The sequence below is a fragment of the Pinus tabuliformis genome, chromosome Q, assembly GCF_031772625.1.
Source record: "Pinus tabuliformis cultivar Carrire ecotype Pingquan chromosome Q, CPIR1, whole genome shotgun sequence".
Lineage (NCBI taxonomy): Eukaryota > Viridiplantae > Streptophyta > Pinopsida > Pinales > Pinaceae > Pinus > Pinus tabuliformis.
In genome coordinates, this window is record NC_142296.1 from 371,114,799 (window position 1) to 371,137,117 (window position 22,319).

The window sequence follows — 22,319 nt, forward strand, 5'->3', positions numbered from 1 at the left end:
GGAACATTGTAGAAACAGGCTATGCTTTTCCTTCAGCTACTCCTACAGATCCAGCTGAGAAAAAGCAGTATGAAACAAATGCAAAAGCAGTCAGTACTCTATAGGAAGTATATCCCAAACAGAATTCATGAAGGTCATGCACTTCTAAATCAGCAAAAGAGATATGGGACAAAATGATCACTAGCTATGAAGGAGATGAACAGGTAAAGCAAGCAAAACTTCAAACTCTCAGGATTCAATATGAGAACTCTCAAGATGTATAATGATGAATATGTGTGGCTAATTATTTTCTTCGGGTAGATGAGATTGTTAATTGTATGAAAAATTTGGTGAAGAAATAAAGAGACTATAGTAGTTCAAAAGATTCTAATCATCATTATCCCCCAAGTATTGAATCTAAAGTATCAGCAATAGAAGAAAAAGAAAAATCTCCGTGTTCTCACTATGTCTCAGCTACATGGAATTCTAACTGCTTATGAAATGAGAAAGGGAGGTCCATCTGACAGAAGGGAAGCTGCTTTTAAGGCATCAGGAAAAGAAGATTACTATGAAGCAAGCCATGTTCCAGAAGAAGAGGAAGAAGAATCAAATTTTGTCAGAAATCTTCAAAGGGGTTCTGAAGGTTCAGAGGTAAGCTACCTTTCAAATGCTTTGCTTGTGAAGAGTAGGTCATTATGCTGCAAAATGTCCTTATAAGGATAAAGGAAAAAGAACTGCTAGATGGAAAAAGAACAAAGTGCATATAAGGAAAACTACTACACCCATGAAGATAGTGATGGCTTATCAAACAGTGATGAAGATGAACAAGGTAATAAATAAAAGCTGTTAATGGCATTGAAGATGATGATTATGAGGATGCTGTAGATGTGGATAATCTCTATAATGAATTACTAGACTCAAGAGATGCATAGAAGAAAAGAATGTGATCATTGATACTTTGCAATTTCAAATTGATGAAAAGGAAAAACATCTTGAAAAACTAGAAGGTGAAATTGTTGTCTCAGAAAAGAAATTGAGAAACAAAAGCTATTAATCTTAAGTTTGTCAAAGGATCTGAAACTTTGGATGAGATTAATCAATGTGCAGCGGTCTCCTCTAAACAAGACAGGTTTAGGCTATAATGGAGAAACTCTCTCAAGCATCCACCTCAAAATGTTATCTTGATGCAGCAAGAAGAAATGAGCAAGAAGAACAATGAAGATAATCAGGTAAAGCAGGGACGGATTACAAACAGAAAACTATCAGGGACAATCCCTCTTAAGGGTGAACAAAAGCTACAACCAACCACAGGTAAAATCTTCTCAGTTTGGCTCAAGAATAGATGAAAAATAAAATTACAATCAGTTGGCTGGTAGATTCAATAACCGCAGAAGCTTCTTCAATGGACAATGCTTTTCTTGCCATAAACTTTGGTCACAAAGCAGCTCAATGTGTTGCATATAAAACAATCATGACTAGGGAACTCAAAAACAAAGAAGTATGACAGGGATTACAAAAAGGACCTAAAACAACTTTTCGGTTCTTGAAAATGAAGTTGAATGTTCTATTTGCAATAATTTTGGTCATAAAGAACTCTGAATGCAGGAGCAGGTTTCAGGAGAAAAAGGAACAAGCCACGAGCACCAAAACATGGAGAATAAAGAACCTCAAACAGAAAGATGTGGGAAGCATTTTATGCAGAAGGACAGAAAAATCTATGGTACATTGACAGTGGATGTTCGAAACATATGACAGGTGATAAAGAAAAACTTGAATCTTATTCTACTTTAGAAAAGGGAAAAGAAAGTTTCTTTTGGAAATGATACTCCTGCAACTATAAAAGGAAAAGGTATTGCTCCTTTGAAAGAAAAGGTCAAGGCTGGAAATGTTTTGTATGTTGATGGATTGAAGCATAATCTACTAAGTGTCAGCCAGATGTGTGATCCAAAAAACCGAGGTTATTTTCAGATCGAATGGATGTCTTGTTCGTGATCTATACAGGTAAAACAGTTCTCAAAGGCAAAAGAACTCCAAATAATCTGTACATATTTGAAGAAGGACAACAACAATGCTATCTTAGCAAGGATGAGAGCACTGGTTATGGCATCGAAGGTTGGGACATCTAAGCTTCTCACAAATAGGAAAGCATGCAAATATCAGGCAGTTCGCGATCTTCCAGATATCAAAATTCCAGACAACACCATATGCAAATCTTGTCAGTTTGGAAAGCAAACCAGAACTAACTTTCCAGAGAAGGAAGGATCAGCTAGCTTGCCTCTTGAGCTAGTCCATACAGATGTATGTGGTCCATTTAGGAAAAGGACACCTCGAGGAGAAGAATATCTGATATTATTCATTGATGATTTCTCAAGGTTTGTTGGTTAGGGCTTATGAAGCACAAAGATGAAGCATTCGAAAAATTCAAATCCTTCAAGCATTGGCTGAAAATGAATCAGGACACAAAATTAAGTGCCTCAGATCTGACAGAGGTGGGGAGTTCACATCAAATGAATTTTTCGATTTCTGCGATGAACATGGGATAAGAAGAGAATTCTCTACAGCTAGAACTCCTCAGCAAAATGGGGTTGTGGAAGAATGAACAGAACTATCCAACAAATGGCTCTGCTATGCTCGATGAATCAGGTACTCCTGCAACCTTCTGGGGTGATACTGCACATGCTGCTGTTATTATTCTTAACAAAACAAATGTCCGAGTAAACAGCACTCAAACACCTCATGAGCTTTGGAGTGTAAAACTCCTTCCGTGAAGCACTTCAAAATCTTTGGGAGCAAATGTTATATTAAGAATACTGATGAGCAACTTGGCAAACTTGAACCAAGAGCAGATGAGGGCATTCTTCTTGGTTATTCTCCACATAGCAAAGCATACAAGTGCTACAATAAAAGACTTGGCAGAATTGTTGACAGTATTGATATAGTGGTTGATGAGAAGGGATATATTCCTAGGCAAGTTCATCATGAAGACATTGAAGAAGATGAAGGTTACTCTCAAAGGCGAAATGATGAAGAAGAAGAACCACAAGAAGAAGAAGAATCTCAAGAAGAACCAGAGGAGCAGACAAGAATAGAAGAGAAGAACTCCATCCAGATATGTTCAAAAGAATCATCCAGAAACTCAGATTGTGGGGCAGAAAGAAGCAGGAGTACAAACAAGAAGGACACTTGCAGAAGCTTCAAGCTACTTGGCATTCTCTCCTCCATTGAACCACAAATGTGAAAGAAGCATGCAAAGATGAATGTTGGGTCAAAGCAATGGAAGAAGAACTTGAGCAAATCGAAAAGAAACACTTGGGAATTAGTTCCTAGACCAAAAGATAAGAATGTAATAGGAACAAAATGGGTCTTCAAGAATAAAAAAATGAAAATGGAGAAGTAATTAGAAACAAGGCCAGACTTGTTTGTAAAGGGTATGCACAGCAAGAAGGAATAGATTTTGAAGAGACCTTTGCTCCTGTGGCAAGACTTGAGGCCATCCGAATGTTCCTTGCTCTCTCAAGCTTTCAAAACTTCAAGGTATTTCAAATGACGTGAAATCAGCCTTCCTGAATGGAGACTTAGAAGAAGAAGTATATATTGAGCAGCCAGATGGTTTCATTCTTGGAGAATGATCCAAACCTTGTATGCAGATTGAAAAAGGCACTCTATGGGCTCAAACAAGCTCCAAGGGCTTGGTACTATCGTTTGGACAAATATCTTCACCAACAAGGCTTTTCAAAAGGATCAGCAGATAGCAATCTCTATATAAAAGTTGAAAATAACAAATTGCTAATTCTTGTTGTTTATGTAGATGTTATTATTTTTGGCAGCAATGAAGTGACTATGAGTCAAAACTTTGCCTTGGTTATGCAGAAAGAATTCGAAATGTCACTTACTTGGAGAATTGACATATTTTCTTGGATTGCAAATCCAACAAAATGAAGGAGGTATCTTCTTGTTCAAACCAAATACCTCAAGCAGATCTTGAAGAAGTATGGCATGGAAGAGTCAAAGCCAGTATGTACACCCATGGGTTACAGGATGCAGCCTCAGTGCAAATGTAGAATCAGCAGCATTCACCAACCCACTTATAGATCCATGATTGGGGAGTTTGCTTTATTTGACAGGTACTCGACCAGATATTACACATGCAGTAGGAATGGTTGGAAGATTTCAAGCCAACCCAAAGGAAATCATCTTCAGGCAGTCAAAAGAATCTTCAAATATCTTCAAGGGACCAAAAAACTATGGCTTATGGTATCCTAGAAATTACAGATCTCACTCTTCATGCTTACACAGATGCAGATTTGGGCTGGAAGTGTGGATGATAGGAAAAGCACAAGTGGTGGTGCTTTCTTCATGGGTTCCAGATTAGTATCTTGGTTCAGCAAGAAACAGAGTTCGATTGCCTTATCTACAGCTGAAGCAGAATATGTGGCTGCAGCATCTTGTTGCACACAACTTCTTTGGATGATGCAGACCTTGCAGGACTTTCAAATCACTTGCACTCCACCCGTCTCTATCTTATGTGATAATACAAGTGCAATCAGCATTTCAAAGAATCCAGTCATGCACTCAAAGACCAAGCACATACCAATCAAGTACCATTTTCTTCGGGAACAAGTGCTTGAGCAGAAGGTCAAGTTGGAGTATGTTCCTTCTAAGGAACAAGTTGCTGATATTCTCACAAAACCCACTGCCCAGGGAGGAAATCTTTTGAATATCTCAGACAAAAGCTGGGAGTAGTTGATGCTTCATCCTGCTGTTGAAGCTTGTTGTTCTACAGAAAAAGTTGGTATACACAAGTTACGAAAGGTATATACGCGTATACACGCGGATTTATGCTGGGAAGTCGCGTGTATGGTGTACGCATGTTGCAGAGATTATATCTGCGTCCATACGCTGTTTCATGCAGAGAGAAATCGCGTATATGAAGTTCTGAACAGCAAGGGAAACTCTGGAGTTCTGAGCAGCATAGGGTGGTATGTCAGAATTCTTCAGGCACAGGTTCAGGGGGAGCAGCTTAAAAGTCTCATAAAGCATTGTTGGCATTCAGATGTTTTGGTTGTTGATTTCAGGAAAAGGAGCTCAGAAAGAATCCTGCCTGGTTGCTGATCTAAAAAGATGTTTATCATATGCTGCTGGTGACTTTCATAAGTCTTGGTCTAGATCTTTTGTCTCTATGTCATGTATCTCTCTTGTGATATCTCTTTTATGGTGTCAAGGTCATGTAACGGCCTATGTTGGTTTCCCACTATGCTGGGATGAATGCTGTAATATAATTGGTTGGTTCTGATATGTCCCCTCTTGGTAGGAGTATGGATGTATGTATTGAGTCTTTTGGTGATAGGAAGGTCCCTTATGGTGTATAAGTCTTGGTTCTTGTTGAAGAACATCTTTTGCAGATCTGGCCTACTGTCAGGGGGAGCATGAGTCAGCACAGCCAAGCAGAGGTATCAGCATGTCCTCAGGGGGAGCACAGCCCTTTGCCCTTGATGTCAAAGGGGGAGAGTGACTTGGTGTGGTGGTTGCCATCAAGTCCAAAGGGGGAGATTGTTGGCATTATGATTCAAGTGTTGTCCTTGATGGCAACACTCAGAGGCTGGTACAGGTGCTCAGAGGTTGGTACAGGTGATGGCAACTTAATCAGAAGACAGATCTTAGTACAGCATGCCAAGGAAGTTCATATACGCAGGTTCGTTAAGCCCAAGTCGCGTGTACACGCTAGTTGGATTCAGAAAAAGCGCGTGTATGTGGAAAAGTACCTTTGGTCCATGGTGGTTAGTCCTTGGAAGTTGTGCCTATGGTTTCGGACCATTGTGTCTCGACGGCGTGTCGATCCCTAGTTTTGAAGTTGATGGTATTGTGTTACTATGGTTTTGGCTCTTGGTATTGAGCAAGGCCTAAGGCTATATAAGGAGAAGAAGATCATTAGGCAAAATCATCTTTCGACAAGGCTTGAATATCTAAGAGAGAAAGAGATCTGATATGCAGGGTCTGGGTTGCTTGATATGAGCTAAGGAGAAATCACATCGGATGATGGAAGACTAGATCTAAGGATAAATCGGGATCTAATGGTTTGAAATGCACTATTATGATTGATTATGCGTATTTCTAGATCTGCATACTGTCGCAATATTATGTTCTGGATCTAACTGATGTCTGGTACAGCTGCAAGTTGAGAGTTTCTTTTTAGATCTGTACGCAGGTTGGCTTAGGTAAAAGCGCGTGTATACGCGGGTTTCGCTCATTGAAGTAGCGTATATCTCTTGAAGCTTGATTTTTGGGTTTGCAGTGGGATCTGACTGTTATTGCAGAGTTCTGTAGACTGCTCTGTGTTCTGGTATCTGGTGATTGACAGGGTTCAGTGGTTCAGTGATTCAAAGTTTGATAATACTAGTATTGGTTGTTTTATGCTTCAATGATCTGTTGTGAAAGTTGAATGAATTGGGGTCTACAGATTGTAATGTTGTGCTTCAGGAATATCCAGTCTGAAAATGTATGAAAGGTGGTACCTGAAGAAGAAGATTGTAGGTCAGCACCTACGTACTAGTATCTTGGCTAGTACAAGAGCAAAGGGGGTTGGAGCTCCCTTCCAAGGAAGTTTGGAGAACGAGAGAAGGTTGTAGCCTGCGTACTGGTATAAGGCTGCACCAGTACAAAAGATTGTAAACTGAAGTTTCATATTAAAGAAAGATAGAGACAACTTGCAGCAGGTGGTTTTCACCCACATTGGGTTTCCACCTTATATCTTGGTGTTCATGTGTGTGGCTTTTGATCTGTTCTGTTATACTGCACCTGTTTACTGTTAATGTGGTGAATAATGTCCTGATGAACTTAACTGAAGAATAAGCTAACTAAATTATGAGTTTTCTTCTTATACGCTGTTTTATTTAGTCACAGTAGCGTGTACACGCTGGTTCACCTAACTGAAGTAGCGTATATGTTTCTGAGCATTGAAAAAGTTTGATTGATCTGATAATACTGATTCACCCCCCCTCTCAGTATTATTTCCAACAATTGGTATCAGAGCAGGTCCTTCAGAGAAGCTTGATCGCTTGAAGGTAGATCATTCATCATGAGCAACTACGAGAAAGAAGCATCAATCAGGCCACCGATTTTTGATGGGACAAATTTCAATTATTGGAAGGTAAGAGTTACTGCATATCTTCAATCTCTTGGTACAGAAGTTTGGAACATTGTAGAAACAGGCTATGCTTTTCCTTCAGCTACTCCTACAGATCCAGCTGAGAAAAAGCAGTATGAAACAAATGCAAAAGCAGTCAGTACTCTATTAGGAAGTATATCTCAAACAGAATTCATGAAGGTCATGCACTTCAAATCAGCAAAAGAGATATGGGACAAAATGATCACTAGCTATGAAGGAGATGAACAGGTAAAGCAAGCTAAACTTCAAACTCTCAGGATTCAATATGAGACTCTCAAGATGTATAATGATGAAAGTGTGGCTAATTATTTTCTTCGGGTAGATGAGATTGTTAATTGTATGAAAAATTTGGGTGAAGAAATAAAAGAGACTATAGTAGTTCAAAAGATTCTAAGATCATTATCCCCCAAGTTTGAATCTAAAGTATCTGCAATAGAAGAAAAAGAAAATCTCCGTGTTCTCACTATGTCTCAGCTACATGGAATTCTAACTGCTTATGAAATGAGAAAGGGAGGTCCATCTGACAGAAGGGAAGCTGCTTTTAAGGCATCAGGAAAAGAAGATTACTATGAAGCAAGCCATGTTCCAGAAGAAGAGGAAGAAGAATCAAATTTTGTCAGAAATCTTCAAAGGGGTTCTGGAAGGTTCAGAGGTAAGCTACCTTTCAAATGCTTTGCTTGTGGAAGAGTAGGTCATTATGCTGCAAAATGTCCTTATAAGGATAAAGGAAAAGAACCTGCTAGATGGAACAAGAAACAAAGTGCAAATAAGAAAAGCTACTACACCCATGAAGATAGTGATGGCTTATCAAACAGTGATGAAGATGAACAAGGTAATAAATATAAGCTGTTAATGGCATTTGAAGATGATGATTATGAGGATGCTGTAGATGTGGATAATCTCTATAATGAAATTACTAGACTCAAGAGATGCATAGAAGAAAAGAATGTGATCATTGATACTTTGCAATTTCAAATTGATGAAAAGGAAAAACATCTTGAAAAACTAGAAGGTGAAATTGTTGGTCTCAGAAAAGAAATTGAGAAAACAAAAGCTATTAATCTTAAGTTTGTCAAAGGATCTGAAACTTTGGATGAGATTATCAATGTGCAGCGGTCTCCTCTAAACAAGACAGGTTTGGGCTATAATGGAGAAACCTCTCAAGCATCCACCTCAAAAAGTTATCTTGATGCAGCAAGAAGAAATGAGCAGAAGAACAATGAAGATAATCAGGTAAAGCAGGGACGAATTACAAACAGAAACTATCAGGGACAATCCTTCTTAAGGGTGAACAAAAGCTACAACCAACCACAGGTAAAATCTTCTCAGTTTGGCTCAAGAATAGATGAAAATAGAAATTACAATCAGTTGGCTGGTAGATTCAATAACCGCAGAAGCTTCTTCAATGGACAATGCTTTTCTTGCCATAACTTTGGTCACAAAGCAGCTCAATGTGTTGCATATAAAACAATCATGACTAGGGAAGCTCAAAAACAAAGAAGTATGACAGGGATTACAAAAAGGACCTATAACAACTTTTCGGTTCTTGAAAATGAAGTTGAATGTTCTATTTGCAATAATTTTGGTCATAAAGACTCTGAATGCAGGAGCAGGTTTCAGGAGAAAAAGGAACAAGCCACGAGCACCAAAACATGGAGAATAAAGGAACCTCAAACAGAAAGATGTGGGATAGCATTTTATGCAGAAGGACAGGAAAATCTATGGTACATTGACAGTGGATGTTCGAAACATATGACAGGTGATAAAGAAAAACTTGAATCTTATTCTACTTTAGAAAAGGAAAGAAAGTTTCTTTTGGAAATGATACTCCTGCAACTATAAAAGGAAAAGGTATTGCTCCTTTGAAAGAAAAGGTCAAGGCTGGAAATGTTTTGTATGTTGATGGATTGAAGCATAATCTTCTAAGTGTCAGCCAGATGTGTGATCAAAAAACCGAGGTTATTTTCAGATCGAATGGATGTCTTGTTCGTGATCTTGATACAGGTAAAACAGTTCTCAAAGGCAAAAGAACTCCAAATAATCTGTACATATTTGAAGAAGGACAACAACAATGCTATCTTAGCAAGGATGAAGAGCACTGGTTATGGCATCGAAGGTTGGGACATCTAAGCTTCTCACAAATAAGGAAAGCATGCAAATATCAGGCAGTTCGCGATCTTCCAGATATCAAAATTCCAGACAACACCATATGCAAATCTTGTCAGTTTGGAAAGCAAACCAGAACTAACTTTCCAGAGAAGGAAGGATCAGCTAGCTTGCCTCTTGAGCTAGTCCATACAGATGTATGTGGTCCATTTAGGAAAAGGACACCTCGAGGAGAAGAATATCTGATATTATTCATTGATGATTTCTCAAGGTTTGTTTGGTTAGGGCTTATGAAGCACAAAGATGAAGCATTCGAAAAATTCAAATCCTTCAAAGCATTGGCTGAAAATGAATCAGGACACAAAATTAAGTGCCTCAGATCTGACAGAGGTGGGGAGTTCACATCAAATGAATTTTTCGATTTCTGCGATGAACATGGGATAAGAAGAGAATTCTCTACAGCTAGAACTCCTCAGCAAAATGGGGTTGTGGAAAGAATGAACAGAACTATCCAACAAATGGCTCGTGCTATGCTCGATGAATCAGGTACTCCTGCAACCTTCTGGGGTGAAGCTGCACATGCTGCTGTTATTATTCTTAACAAAACAAATGTCCGAGTAAACAGCACTCAAACACCTCATGAGCTTTGGAGTGGTAAAACTCCTTCCGTGAAGCACTTTCAAAATCTTTGGGAGCAAATGTTATATTAAGAATACTGATGAGCAACTTGGCAAACTTGAACCTAGAGCAGATGAGGGCATTCTTCTTGGTTATTCTCCACATAGCAAAGCATACAAGTGCTACAATAAAAGACTTGGCAGAATTGTTGACAGTATTGATATAGTGGTTGATGAGAAGGGATATATTCCTAGGCAAGTTCATCATGAAGACATTGAAGAAGATGAAGGTTACTCTCAAAGGCGAAATGATGAAGAAGAAGAACCTCAAGAAGAAGAAGAATCTCAAGAAGAACCAGAGGAGCAGACAAGAATAGAAGAGAAGACTCCATCCAGATATGTTCAAAAGAATCATCCAGAAACTCAGATTGTGGGGCAGAAAGAAGCAGGAGTACAAACAAGAAGGACACTTGCAGAAGCTTCAAGCTACTTGGCATTACTCTCCTCCATTGAACCACAAAATGTGAAAGAGGCATGCAAAGATGAATGTTGGGTCAAAGCAATGGATGAAGAACTTGAGCAAATCGAAAGGAACAACACTTGGGAATTAGTTCCTAGACCAAAAGATAAGAATGTAATAGGAACAAAATGGGTCTTCAAGAATAAATTAAATGAAAATGGAGAAGTAATTAGAAACAAGGCCAGACTTGTTTGTAAAGGGTATGCACAGCAAGAAGGAATAGATTTTGAAGAGACCTTTGCTCCTGTGGCAAGACTTGAGGCCATCCGAATGTTCCTTGCTCTCTCAAGCTTTCAAAACTTCAAGGTATTTCAAATGGACGTGAAATCAGCCTTCCTGAATGGAGACTTAGAAGAAGAAGTATATATTGAGCAGCCAGATGGTTTCATTCTTGGGAATGATCCAAACCTTGTATGCAGATTGAAAAAGGCACTCTATGGACTCAAACAAGCTCCAAGGGCTTGGTACTATCGGTTGGACAAATATCTTCACCAACAAGGCTTTTCAAAAGGATCAGCAGATAGCAATCTCTATATAAAAGTTGAAAATAACAAATTGCTAATTCTTGTTGTTTATGTAGATGATATTATTTTTGGCAGCAATGAAGAGACTATGAGTCAAAACTTTGCCTTGGTTATGCAGAAAGAATTCGAAATGTCACTTCTTGGAGAATTGACATATTTTCTTGGATTGCAAATCCAACAAAATGAAGGAGGTATCTTCTTGTCTCAAACCAAATACCTCAAGCAGATCTTGAAGAAGTATGGCATGGAAGAGTCAAAGCCAGTATGTACACCCATGGTTACAGGATGCAGCCTCAGTGCAAATGATGAATCAGCAGCAGTTCACCAACCCACTTATAGATCCATGATTGGGAGTTTGCTTTATTTGACAGGTACTCGACCAGATATTACACATGCAGTAGGAATGGTTGGAAGATTTCAAGCCAACCCAAAGGAAACTCATCTTCAGGCAGTCAAAAGAATCTTCAAATATCTTCAAGGGACCCAAAACTATGGCTTATGGTATCCTAGAAATACAGATCTCACTCTTCATGCTTACACAGATGCAGATTGGGCTGGAAGTGTGGATGATAGGAAAAGCACAAGTGGTGGTGCTTTCTTCATGGGTTCCAGATTAGTATCTTGGTTCAGCAAGAAACAGAGTTCGATTGCCTTATCTACAGCTGAAGCAGAATATGTGGCTGCAGCATCTTGTTGCACACAACTTCTTTGGATGATGCAGACCTTGCAGGACTTTCAAATCACTTGCACTCCACCCGTCTCTATCTTATGTGATAATACAAGTGCAATCAGCATTTCAAAGAATCCAGTCATGCACTCAAAGACCAAGCACATACCAATCAAGTACCATTTTCTTCGGGAACAAGTGCTTGAGCAGAAGGTCAAGTTGGAGTATGTTCCTTCTAAGGAACAAGTTGCTGATATTCTCACAAAACCACTGCCCAGGGAAACTTTTGAATATCTCAGACAAAAGCTGGGAGTAGTTGATGCTTCATCCTGCTGTTGAAGCTTGTCTGTTCTACAGAAAAGTTGGTATACGCAAGTTACGAAAGGTATATACGCGTATACACGCGGATTTATGCTGGGAAAGTCGCGTGTATGGTGTACGCATGTTGCAGAGATTATATCTGCGTCCATACGCTGTTTCATGCAGGAGAAATCGCGTATATGAAGTTCTGAACAGCAAGGGCAAACTCTGGAGTTCTGAACAGCAATGGGTATGTCAGAATTCTTCAGGCACAGGTTCAGGGGGAGCAGCTTAAAAGTCTCATAAAGCATTGTTGGCATTCAGATGTTTTGGTTGTTGATTTCAGGAAAAGGAGCTCAGAAAGAAATCCTGGTTGCTGATCTAAAAAGATGTTTATCATATGCTGCTGGTGACTTTCATAAGTCTTGGTCTAGATCTGTTGTCTCTATGTCATGTATCTCTCTTGTGATATCTCTTTTATGGTGTCAAGGTCATGTAACGGCCTATGTTGGTTTCCCCACTATGCCTGGGATGAATGCTGTAATATAATTGGTTGGTTCTGATATGTCCCCTCTTGGTAGGGAGTATGGATGTATGTATTGAGTCTTTTGGTGATAGGAAGGTCCCTTATGGTGTATAAGTCTTGGTTCTTGTTGAAGAACATCTTTTGCAGATCTGGCCTACTGTCAGGGGGAGCATGAGTCAGCACAGCCAAGCAGAGGTATCAGCATGTCCTCAGGGGGAGCACAGCCCTTTGCCCTTGATGTCAAAGGGGAGAGTGGCTTGGTGTGGTGGTTGCCATCAAGTCCAAAGGGGGAGATTGTTGGCATTATGATTCAAGTGTTGTCCTTGATGGCAACTAACTCAGAGGTTGGTACAGGTGATGGCAACTTAATCAGAAGACAGATCTTAGTACAGCATGCCAAGGAAGTTCATATACGCAGGTTCGTTAAGCCCAAGTCGCGTGTACACGCTAGTTGGATTCAGAAAAAGCGCGTGTATGTGGAAAAGTACCTTTGGTCCATGGTGGTTAGTCCTTGGAAGTTGTGCCTATGGTTTCGGACCATTGTGTCTCGACGGGCGTGTCGATCCCTAGTTTTGAAGTTGATGGTATTGTGTTACTATGGTTTTGGCTCTTGGTATTGAGCAAGGCCTAAGGCTATATAAGGAGAAGAAGATCATTAGGCAAAATCATCTTTTTTCGACAAGGCTTGAATATCTAAGAGAGAAAGAGATCTGATATGCAGGGTCTGGGTTGCTTGATATGAGCTAAGGAGAAATCACATCGGTGGATGGAAGACTAGATCTAAGGATAAATCGGGATCTAATGGTTTGAAATGCACTATTATGATTGATTATGAGTATTTCTAGATCTGCATACTGTCGCAATATTATGTTCTGGATCTAACTGATGTCTGGTACAGCTGCAAGTTGAGAGAATCTATTTTTAGATCTGTACGTAGGTTGGCTTAGGTAAAAGCGCGTGTATACGCGGGTTTCGCTCATTGAAGTAGCGTATATCTCTTAAAGCTTGATTTTTGGGTTTGAAGTTGGATCTGACTGTTATTACAGAGTTCTGTAGACTGCTCTGTGTTCTGGTATCTGGTGATTGACAGGGTTCAGTGGTTCAGTGATTCAAAGTTTGATAATACTAGTATTGGTTGTTTTATGCTTCAATGATCTGTTGTGAAAGTTGAATGAATTGGGGTCTACAGATTGTAATGTTGTGCTTCAGGAATATCCAGTCTGAAAATGTATGAAAGGTGGTACCTGAAGGAAAGAAGATTGTAGGTCAGCACCTACGTACTAGTATCTTGGCTAGTACAAGAGCAAAGGGGGTTGGAGCTCCCTTCCAAGGAAGTTTGGAGAACGAGAGAAGGTTGTAGCCTGCGTACTGGTATAAGGCTGCACCAGTACAAAAGATTGTAAACTGAAGTTTCATATTAAAGAAAGATAGAGACAACTTGCAGCAGGTGGTTTTCACCCACATTGGGTTTCCACCTTATATCTTGGTGTTCATGTGTGTGGCTTTTGATCTGTTCTGTTATACTGCACCTGTTTACTGTTAATGTGGTGAATAATGTCCTGATAAACTTAACTGAAGAATAAGCTAACTAAATTATGAGTTTTCTTCTTATACGCTGTTTTATTTAGTCACAGTAGCGTGTACACGCTGGTTCACCTAACTGAAGTAGCGTATATGTTTCTGAGCATTGAAAAAGTTTGATTGATCTGATAATACTGATTCACCCCCCCTCTCAGTATTATTTCCAACAATTGGTATCAGGGCAGGTCCTTCAGAGAAGCTTGATCGCTTGAAGGTAGATCATTCATCATGAGCAACTACGAGAAAGAAGCATCAATCAGGCCACCGATTTTTGATGGGACAAATTTCAATTATTGGAAGGTAAGAGTTACTGCATATCTTCAATCTCTTGGTACAGAAGTTTGGAACATTGTAGAAACAGGCTATGCTTTTCCTTCAGCTACTCCTACAGATCCAGCTGAGAAAAAGCAGTATGAAACAAATGCAAAAGCAGTCAGTACTCTATTAGGAAGTATATCCCAAACAGAATTCATGAAGGTCATGCACTTCAAATCAGCAAAAGAGATATGGGACAAAATGATCACTAGCTATGAAGGAGATGAACAGGTAAAGCAAGCTAAACTTCAAACTCTCAGGATTCAATATGAGACTCTCAAGATGTATAATGATGAAAGTGTGGCTAATTATTTTCTTCGGGTAGATGAGATTGTTAATTGTATGAAAAATTTGGGTGAAGAAATAAAAGAGACTATAGTAGTTCAAAAGATTCTAAGATCATTATCCCCCAAGTTTGAATCTAAAGTATCTGCAATAGAAGAAAAAGAAAATCTCCTTGTTCTCACTATGTCTCAGCTACATGGAATTCTAACTGCTTATGAAATGAGAAAGGGAGGTCCATCTGACAGAAGGGAAGCTGCTTTTAAGGCATCAGGAAAAGAAGATTACTATGAAGCAAGCCATGTTCCAGAAGAAGAGGAAGAAGAATCAAATTTTGTCAGAAATCTTCAAAGGGGTTCTGGAAAGTTCAGAGGTAAGCTACCTTTCAAATGCTTTGCTTGTGGAAGAGTAGGTCATTATGCTGCAAAATGTCCTTATAAGGATAAAGGAAAAGAACCTGCTAAATGGAACAAGAAACAAAGTGCAAATAAGAAAAGCTACTACACCCATGAAGATAGTGATGGCTTATCAAACAGTGATGAAGATGAACAAGGTAATAAATATAAGCTGTTAATGGCATTTGAAGATGATGATTATGAGGATGCTGTAGATGTGGATAATCTCTATAATGAAATTACTAGACTCAAGAGATGCATAGAAGAAAAGAATGTGATCATTGATACTTTGCAATTTCAAATTGATGAAAAGGAAAAACATCTTGAAAAACTAGAAGGTGAAATTGTTGGTCTCAGAAAAGAAATTGAGAAAACAAAAGCTATTAATCTTAAGTTTGTCAAAGGATCTGAAACTTTGGATGAGATTATCAATGTGCAGCGGTCTCCTCTAAACAAGACAGGTTTAGGCTATAATGGAGAAACCTCTCAAGCATCCACCTCAAAAAGCTATCTTGATGCAGCAAGAAGAAATGAGCAGAAGAACAATGAAGATAATCAGGTAAAGCAGGGACGAATTACAAACAGAAACTATCAGGGACAATCCTTCTTAAGGGTGAACAAAAGCTACAACCAACCACAGGTAAAATCTTCTCAGTTTGGCTCAAGAATAGATGAAAATAGAAATTACAATCAGTTGGCTGGTAGATTCAATAACCGCAGAAGCTTCTTCAATGGACAATGCTTTTCTTGCCATAACTTTGGTCACAAAGCAGCTCAATGTGTTGCATATAAAACAATCATGACTAGGGAAGCTCAAAAACAAAGAAGTATGACAGGGATTACAAAAAGGACCTATAACAACTTTTCGGTTCTTGAAAATGAAGTTGAATGTTCTATTTGCAATAATTTTGGTCATAAAGACTCTGAATGCAGGAGCAGGTTTCAGGAGAAAAAGGAACAAGCCACGAGCACCAAAACATGGAGAATAAAGGAACCTCAAACAGAAAGATGTGGGATAGCATTTTATGCAGAAGGACAGGAAAATCTATGGTACATTGACAGTGGATGTTCGAAACATATGACAGGTGATAAAGAAAAACTTGAATCTTATTCTACTTTAGAAAAGGGAAAGAAAGTTTCTTTTGGAAATGATACTCCTGCAACTATAAAAGGAAAAGGTATTGCTCCTTTGAAAGAAAAGGTCAAGGCTGGAAATGTTTTGTATGTTGATGGATTGAAGCATAATCTACTAAGTGTCAGCTAGATGTGTGATCAAAAAACCGAGGTTATTTTCAGATCGAATGGATGTCTTGTTCGTGATCTTGATACAGGTAAAACAGTTCTCAAAGGCAAAAGAACTCCAAATAACCTGTACATATTTGAAGAAGGACAACAACAATGCTATCTTAGCAAGGATGAAGAGCACTGGTTATGGCATCGAAGGTTGGGACATCTAAGATTCTCACAAATAAGGAAAGCATGCAAATATCAGGCAATTCGCGATCTTCCAGATATCAAAATTCCAGACAACACCATATGCAAATCTTGTCAGTTTGGAAAGCAAACCAGAACTAACTTTCCAGAGAAGGAAGGATCAGCTAGCTTGCCTCTTGAGCTAGTCCATACAGATGTATGTGGTCCATTTAGGAAAAGGACACCTCGAGGAGAAGAATATCTGATATTATTCATTGATGATTTCTCAAGGTTTGTTTGGTTAGGGCTTATGAAGCACAAAGATGAAGCATTCGAAAAATTCAAATCCTTCAAAGCATTGGCTGAAAATGAATCAGGACACAAAATTAAGTGCCTCAGATCTGACAGAGGTGGGGAGTTCACATCAAATGAATTTTTTGATTTCTGCGATGAACATGGGATAAGAAGAGAATTCTCTACAGCTAGAACTCCTCAGCAAAATGGGGTTGTGAAAAGAATGAACAGAACTATCCAACAAATGGCTCGTGCTATGCTCGATGAATCAGGTACTCCTGCAACCTTCTGGGGTGAAGCTGCACATGCTGCTGTTATTATTCTTAACAAAACAAATGTCTGAGTAAACAGCACTCAAACACCTCATGAGCTTTGGAGTGGTAAAACTCCTTCCGTGAAGCACTTCAAAATCTTTGGGAGCAAATGTTATATTAAGAATACTGATGAGCAACTTGGCAAACTTGAACCAAGAGCAACTTAATCAGAAGACAGATGATCTGGGGACGCAGTTCAGTGACTGGAGATCTGCGTGGGGACGCAGAGAGATTAAGGTTCAGGTGCGTCTCTGAAGCAAAAGGACGCGGCGATAGTGTTTTGGGTGCGTCTCTGTAGCAGAAAGACGCGGCGCGATAGTGTTTCTGGATGTGTCCCTGAAGCAACAGAATGCAGAGCAGTTAAAGGAACAGTGCGTCGGCACGCAGCACAGCAGAAGGATATCTGCGTGTGGACGCAGAGGAGCAGAAGGTTAACTGCGTCTGGTCGCAGGCCTCAGAACGAAAAACTGCGTCTCTGTCTTAAGATGTTCTGTTGATTGAATTTCTCTGTTGATAAGGTGTTCTGGGTTACTTCTGTTATTGCTGATCTGATATCTGTAGTGGACTGTAACTGTTATGTACTTGTTGATCATCTGATGCTTTATGAAAAGAAGTAGGGGGTTGTAGCTCCCTTCCAGGAGTAGACTGGAAAACGAGAGAGAGAGAGAGTTGTAGCTCTCTGCAGGTTGCAGCCTGCGTACTGGTAAAGGACTGCACCAGTACAAAATCATTGTAAAAGAAGTTTCTAATTTGAAAGAAGATAGAGACATATTGCAGCAGGTGGTTTTCACACACATTGGGTTTCCACCTTACATCTTGTGTTCTTTGGTGTGACTATCTATTTTTTCTTTGTTTATGCTCATTATTTTATGGTACTGACATGCAAAAATAATTCAAAGATCAAATAAGGAAGATTTATTAAATTGCTAGATAATACTGATTCACCCCCCCTCTCAGTATTATTTCCAACAATTGGTATCAGAGCAGGTCCTTCAGAGAAGCTTGATCGCTTGAAGGTAGATCGTTCATCATGAGCAACTACGAGAGAGAAGCATCAATCAGGCCAACGGTTTTTGATGGGACAAACTTCAATTATTGGAAGGTAAGAGTTACTGCATATCTTCAATCTCTTGGTACAGAAGTTTGGGACATTGTAGAAACAGGCTATGCTTTTCCTTCAGCTACTCCTACAGATCCAGCTGAGAAAAAGAAGTATGAAACAAATGCAAAAGCAGTCAGTACTCTATTAGGAAGTATATCCCAAACAGAATTCATGAAGGTAATGCACTTCAAATCAGCAAAAGAGATATGGGACAAAATGGTCACAAGCTATGAAGGAGATGAACAGGTAAAGCGAGCTAAACTTCAAACTCTCAGGATTCAGTATGAGACTCTCAAGATGTATAATGATGAAAGTGTGGCTAATTATTTTCTTCGGGTAGATGAGATTGTTAATTGTATGAAAAATTTGGGTGAAGAAATAAAAGAGGCTATAGTAGTTGAAAAGATTCTAAGATCATTATCCCCCAAGTTTGAATCTAAAGTATCTGCAATAGAAGAAAAGGAAAATCTCCGAATTCTCACTATGTCTCAGCTACATGGAATTCTAACTGCTTATGAAATGAGAAAGGGAGGTCCATCAGACAGAAGGGAAGCTGCTTTCAAGGCATCAGGCAAAGAAGATTACTATGAAGCAAGCCATGTTCCAGAAGAAGAGGAAGAAGAATCAAATTTTGTCAGAAATCTTCAAAGGGGTTCTGGAAGGTTCAGAGGTAAGCTACCTTTCAAATGCTTTGCTTGTGGAAGAGTAGGTCATTATGCTGCAAAATGTCCTCATAAGGATAAAGGAAAGGAACCTGCTAGATGGAACAAGAAACAAAGTGCAAATAAGAAAAGCTACTACACCCATGAAGATAGTGATGGTCTATCAAACAGTGATGAAGATGAACGAGGTAATGAATATAAGCTATTAATGGCATTTGAAGATGATGATTATATGGATGCTATAGATGTGGATAACCTTTATGATGAAATCACTAGACTCAAGAGATGTATAGAAGAAAAGAATGTGATCATTGATACTCTACAATTTCAAATTGATGAAAAGGAAAAACATCTTGAAAAACTAGAAGGAGAAATTGTTGGTCTTAGAAAAGAGATTGAGAAAACAAAAGCTATTAATCTTAAGTTTGTCAAAGGATCTGAAACTTTGGATAAGATTATCAATGTGCAGCGGTCTCCTCTAAACAAGACAGGTCTGGGCTACAATGGAGAAACCTCTCAAGCATCCACCTCAAAGAGTTATCTTGATGCAGCAAGAAGAAATGAGCAAAAGAACAATGAAGATCATCAGGTAAAGCAGGGACGAATTACAAACAGAAACTATCAAGGGCAATCCATCTTAAGGGTGAACCAGCCACAGGTAAAATCTTCTCAATTTGGTCCAAGAATAGATGAAAATAGAAATTACAATCAGTTGGCTGGTAGATTCGATAACCGCAGAAGTTTCTTCAATGGACAATGCTTTTCTTGTCATAACTTTGGTCACAAAGCAGCTCAATGTGTTGCATATAAAACAATCATGACTAGGGAAGCTCAAAAACAAAGAAGTATGACAGGGATTAAAAAAAGGACCTATAACAACTTTTTGGTTCTTGAAAATGAAGTCGAATGTTCTATTTGCAATAACTTTGGTCATGAAGAATCTGAATGCAGGAGCAGGTTTCAGCAGAAAAAGGAGCAAGCCCCAAGCACCAAAACATGGAGAATAAAGGAACCTCAAACAGAAAGATGTGGAATAGCATTTTATGCAGAGGGACAAGAAAATCTATGGTACATTGACAGTGGATGTTCGAAGCATATGACAGGTGATAAAGAAAAACTTGAATCTTATTCTGCTCTAGAAAAGGGAAAGAAAGTCTCTTTTGGAAATGATACTCCTGCAACTATAAAAGGAAAAGGCATTGCTTAGTTAAAAGAAAAGGTCAAAGCTGGAAATGTTTTGTATGTTGATGGATTGAAGCATAATCTTCTAAGTGTCAGCCAGATGTGTGATCAAAGAACCGAGGTTATTTTCAGATCGAATGGATGTCTTGTTCGTGATCTTGATACAGGTAAAACAGTACTCAAAGGCAAAAGAACTCCAAATAATCTGTACATATTTGAAGAAGGACAACAACAATGCTATCTGAGCAAGGATGAAGAGCACTGGTTATGGCATCGAAGGTTGGGACATCTAAGCTTCTCACAAATAAGGAAAGCATGCAAATATCAGGCAGTTCGCGATCTTCCAGATATCAAAATTCCTGACAACACCATATGCAGATCATGTCAGTTTGGAAAACAAACCAGAACTAACTTTCCAGAGAAAGAAGGATCAGCTAGCATGCCTCTTGAGCTAGTACATACAGATACATGTGGTCCATTCAGGAAAAGAACACCTAGAGGAGAGGAATACTTGATATTATTTATTGACGATTTCTCCAGGTTTGTCTGGTTGGGACTTATGAAGCACAAAGATGAAGCATTCGAAAAATTCAAATCCTTCAAAGCCTTGGTTGAAAATGAATCAGGTCACAAAATTAAGTGCCTCAGATCCGACAGAGGTGGGGAATTTACTTCAAATGAATTTTTCGATTTCTGTGATGAACATGGGATAAGGAGAGAATTCTCTACAGCCAAAACTCCTCAGCAAAATGGAGTTGTTGAAAGAATGAACAGAACAATCCAACAAATGGCTCGTGCTATGCTTGATGAATCAGGAACTCCCGCAACTTTCTGGGGTGAAGCTGCACATGCTGCGGTCGTTATTCTCAACAAAACAAATGTCCGGGTGAACAGCACTCAAACTCCTCATGAGCTTTGGAGTGGCAGGACTCCTTCAGTAAAGCACTTCAAAATCTTTGGGAGCAAATGCTATATCAAGAATACTGATGAGCAGCTTGGCAAACTTGAACCTAGGGCAGATGAAGGCATTCTTCTTGGTTACTCTCCATATAGCAAAGCATACAAGTGCTACAATAAAAGACTTGGCAGAATTGTTGACAGCATTGATGTAGTGGTTGATGAGAAGGGATACATTCCTAGGCAAGTCCATCATGAAGACATCGAAGAAGATGAAGGCTACCCTCAAAGACAGAATGATGAAGAAGAAGAACCTCAAGAAGAACCTCAAGAAGAGCCAGAGGAGCAAACAAGAATAGAAGAAAAGACTCCATCCAGATATGTTCAGAAGAATCATCCAGAATCTCAGATTGTGGGGCAGAAAGAAGCAGGTGTACAAACAAGAAGAACAGTTGCAGAAGCCTCAAGCTATTTAGCATTACTCTCCTCTACTGAACCACAAAATGTGAAAGAAGCATGCAAAGATGAATGTTGGGTGAAAGCAATGGATGAAGAACTTGAGCAAATCGAAAAGAACAACACTTGGGAGCTGGTTCCTAGACCAAAGGATAAGAATGTTATCGGAACAAAATGGGTCTTCAAAAATAAATTGAATGAAAATGGAGAAGTAATTAGAAACAAAGCCAGACTTGTTTGTAAAGGGTATGCGCAGCAAGAAGGAATAGAATTTGAAGAAACTTTTGCTCCTGTTGCAAGACTTGAGGCCATCCGAATGTTCCTTGCTCTCTCAAGTTTTCAAAACTTCAAAGTATTTCAAATGGACGTGAAATCAGCCTTTCTGAATGGAGACTTGGAAGAAGAAGTGTACATTGAACAGCCAGATGGGTTCATTCTTGGAAATGATCCAAATCTTGTATGCAGATTGAAAAAGGCTCTCTATGGTCTCAAACAAGCTCCAAGGGCTTGGTACTACCGGTTGGACAAATATCTTCATCAACAAGGTTTTTCAAAAGGTTCAGCAGATAGCAATCTGTATATAAAAGTTGAAAATGACAAATTGCTAATACTTGTTGTGTATGTAGATGACATTATTTTTGGCAGCAATGAAGAAGCTATGAGTCAAAGCTTTGCCTCGGTCATGCAGAAAGAATTTGAAATGTCCTTGCTAGGAGAACTGACATATTTCCTTGGTTTGCAAATCCAACAAAAAGAAGGAGGAATCTTTTTATCTCAAACCAAGTATCTCAAATAGATTTTGAAGAAATATGGCATGGAAGATGCAAAACCAGTATGTACACCCATGGTCACAGGATGTAGTCTCAGTGCAAATGATGAATCTGCAGCAGTACATCAACCAACCTACAGATCTATGATTGGAAGTTTACTATATTTGACAGGTACCTGACCGGACATCATGCATGCAGTTGGAATAGTTGGAAGATTTCAGGCAAATCCGAAGGAGACTCATCTTCAGGCAG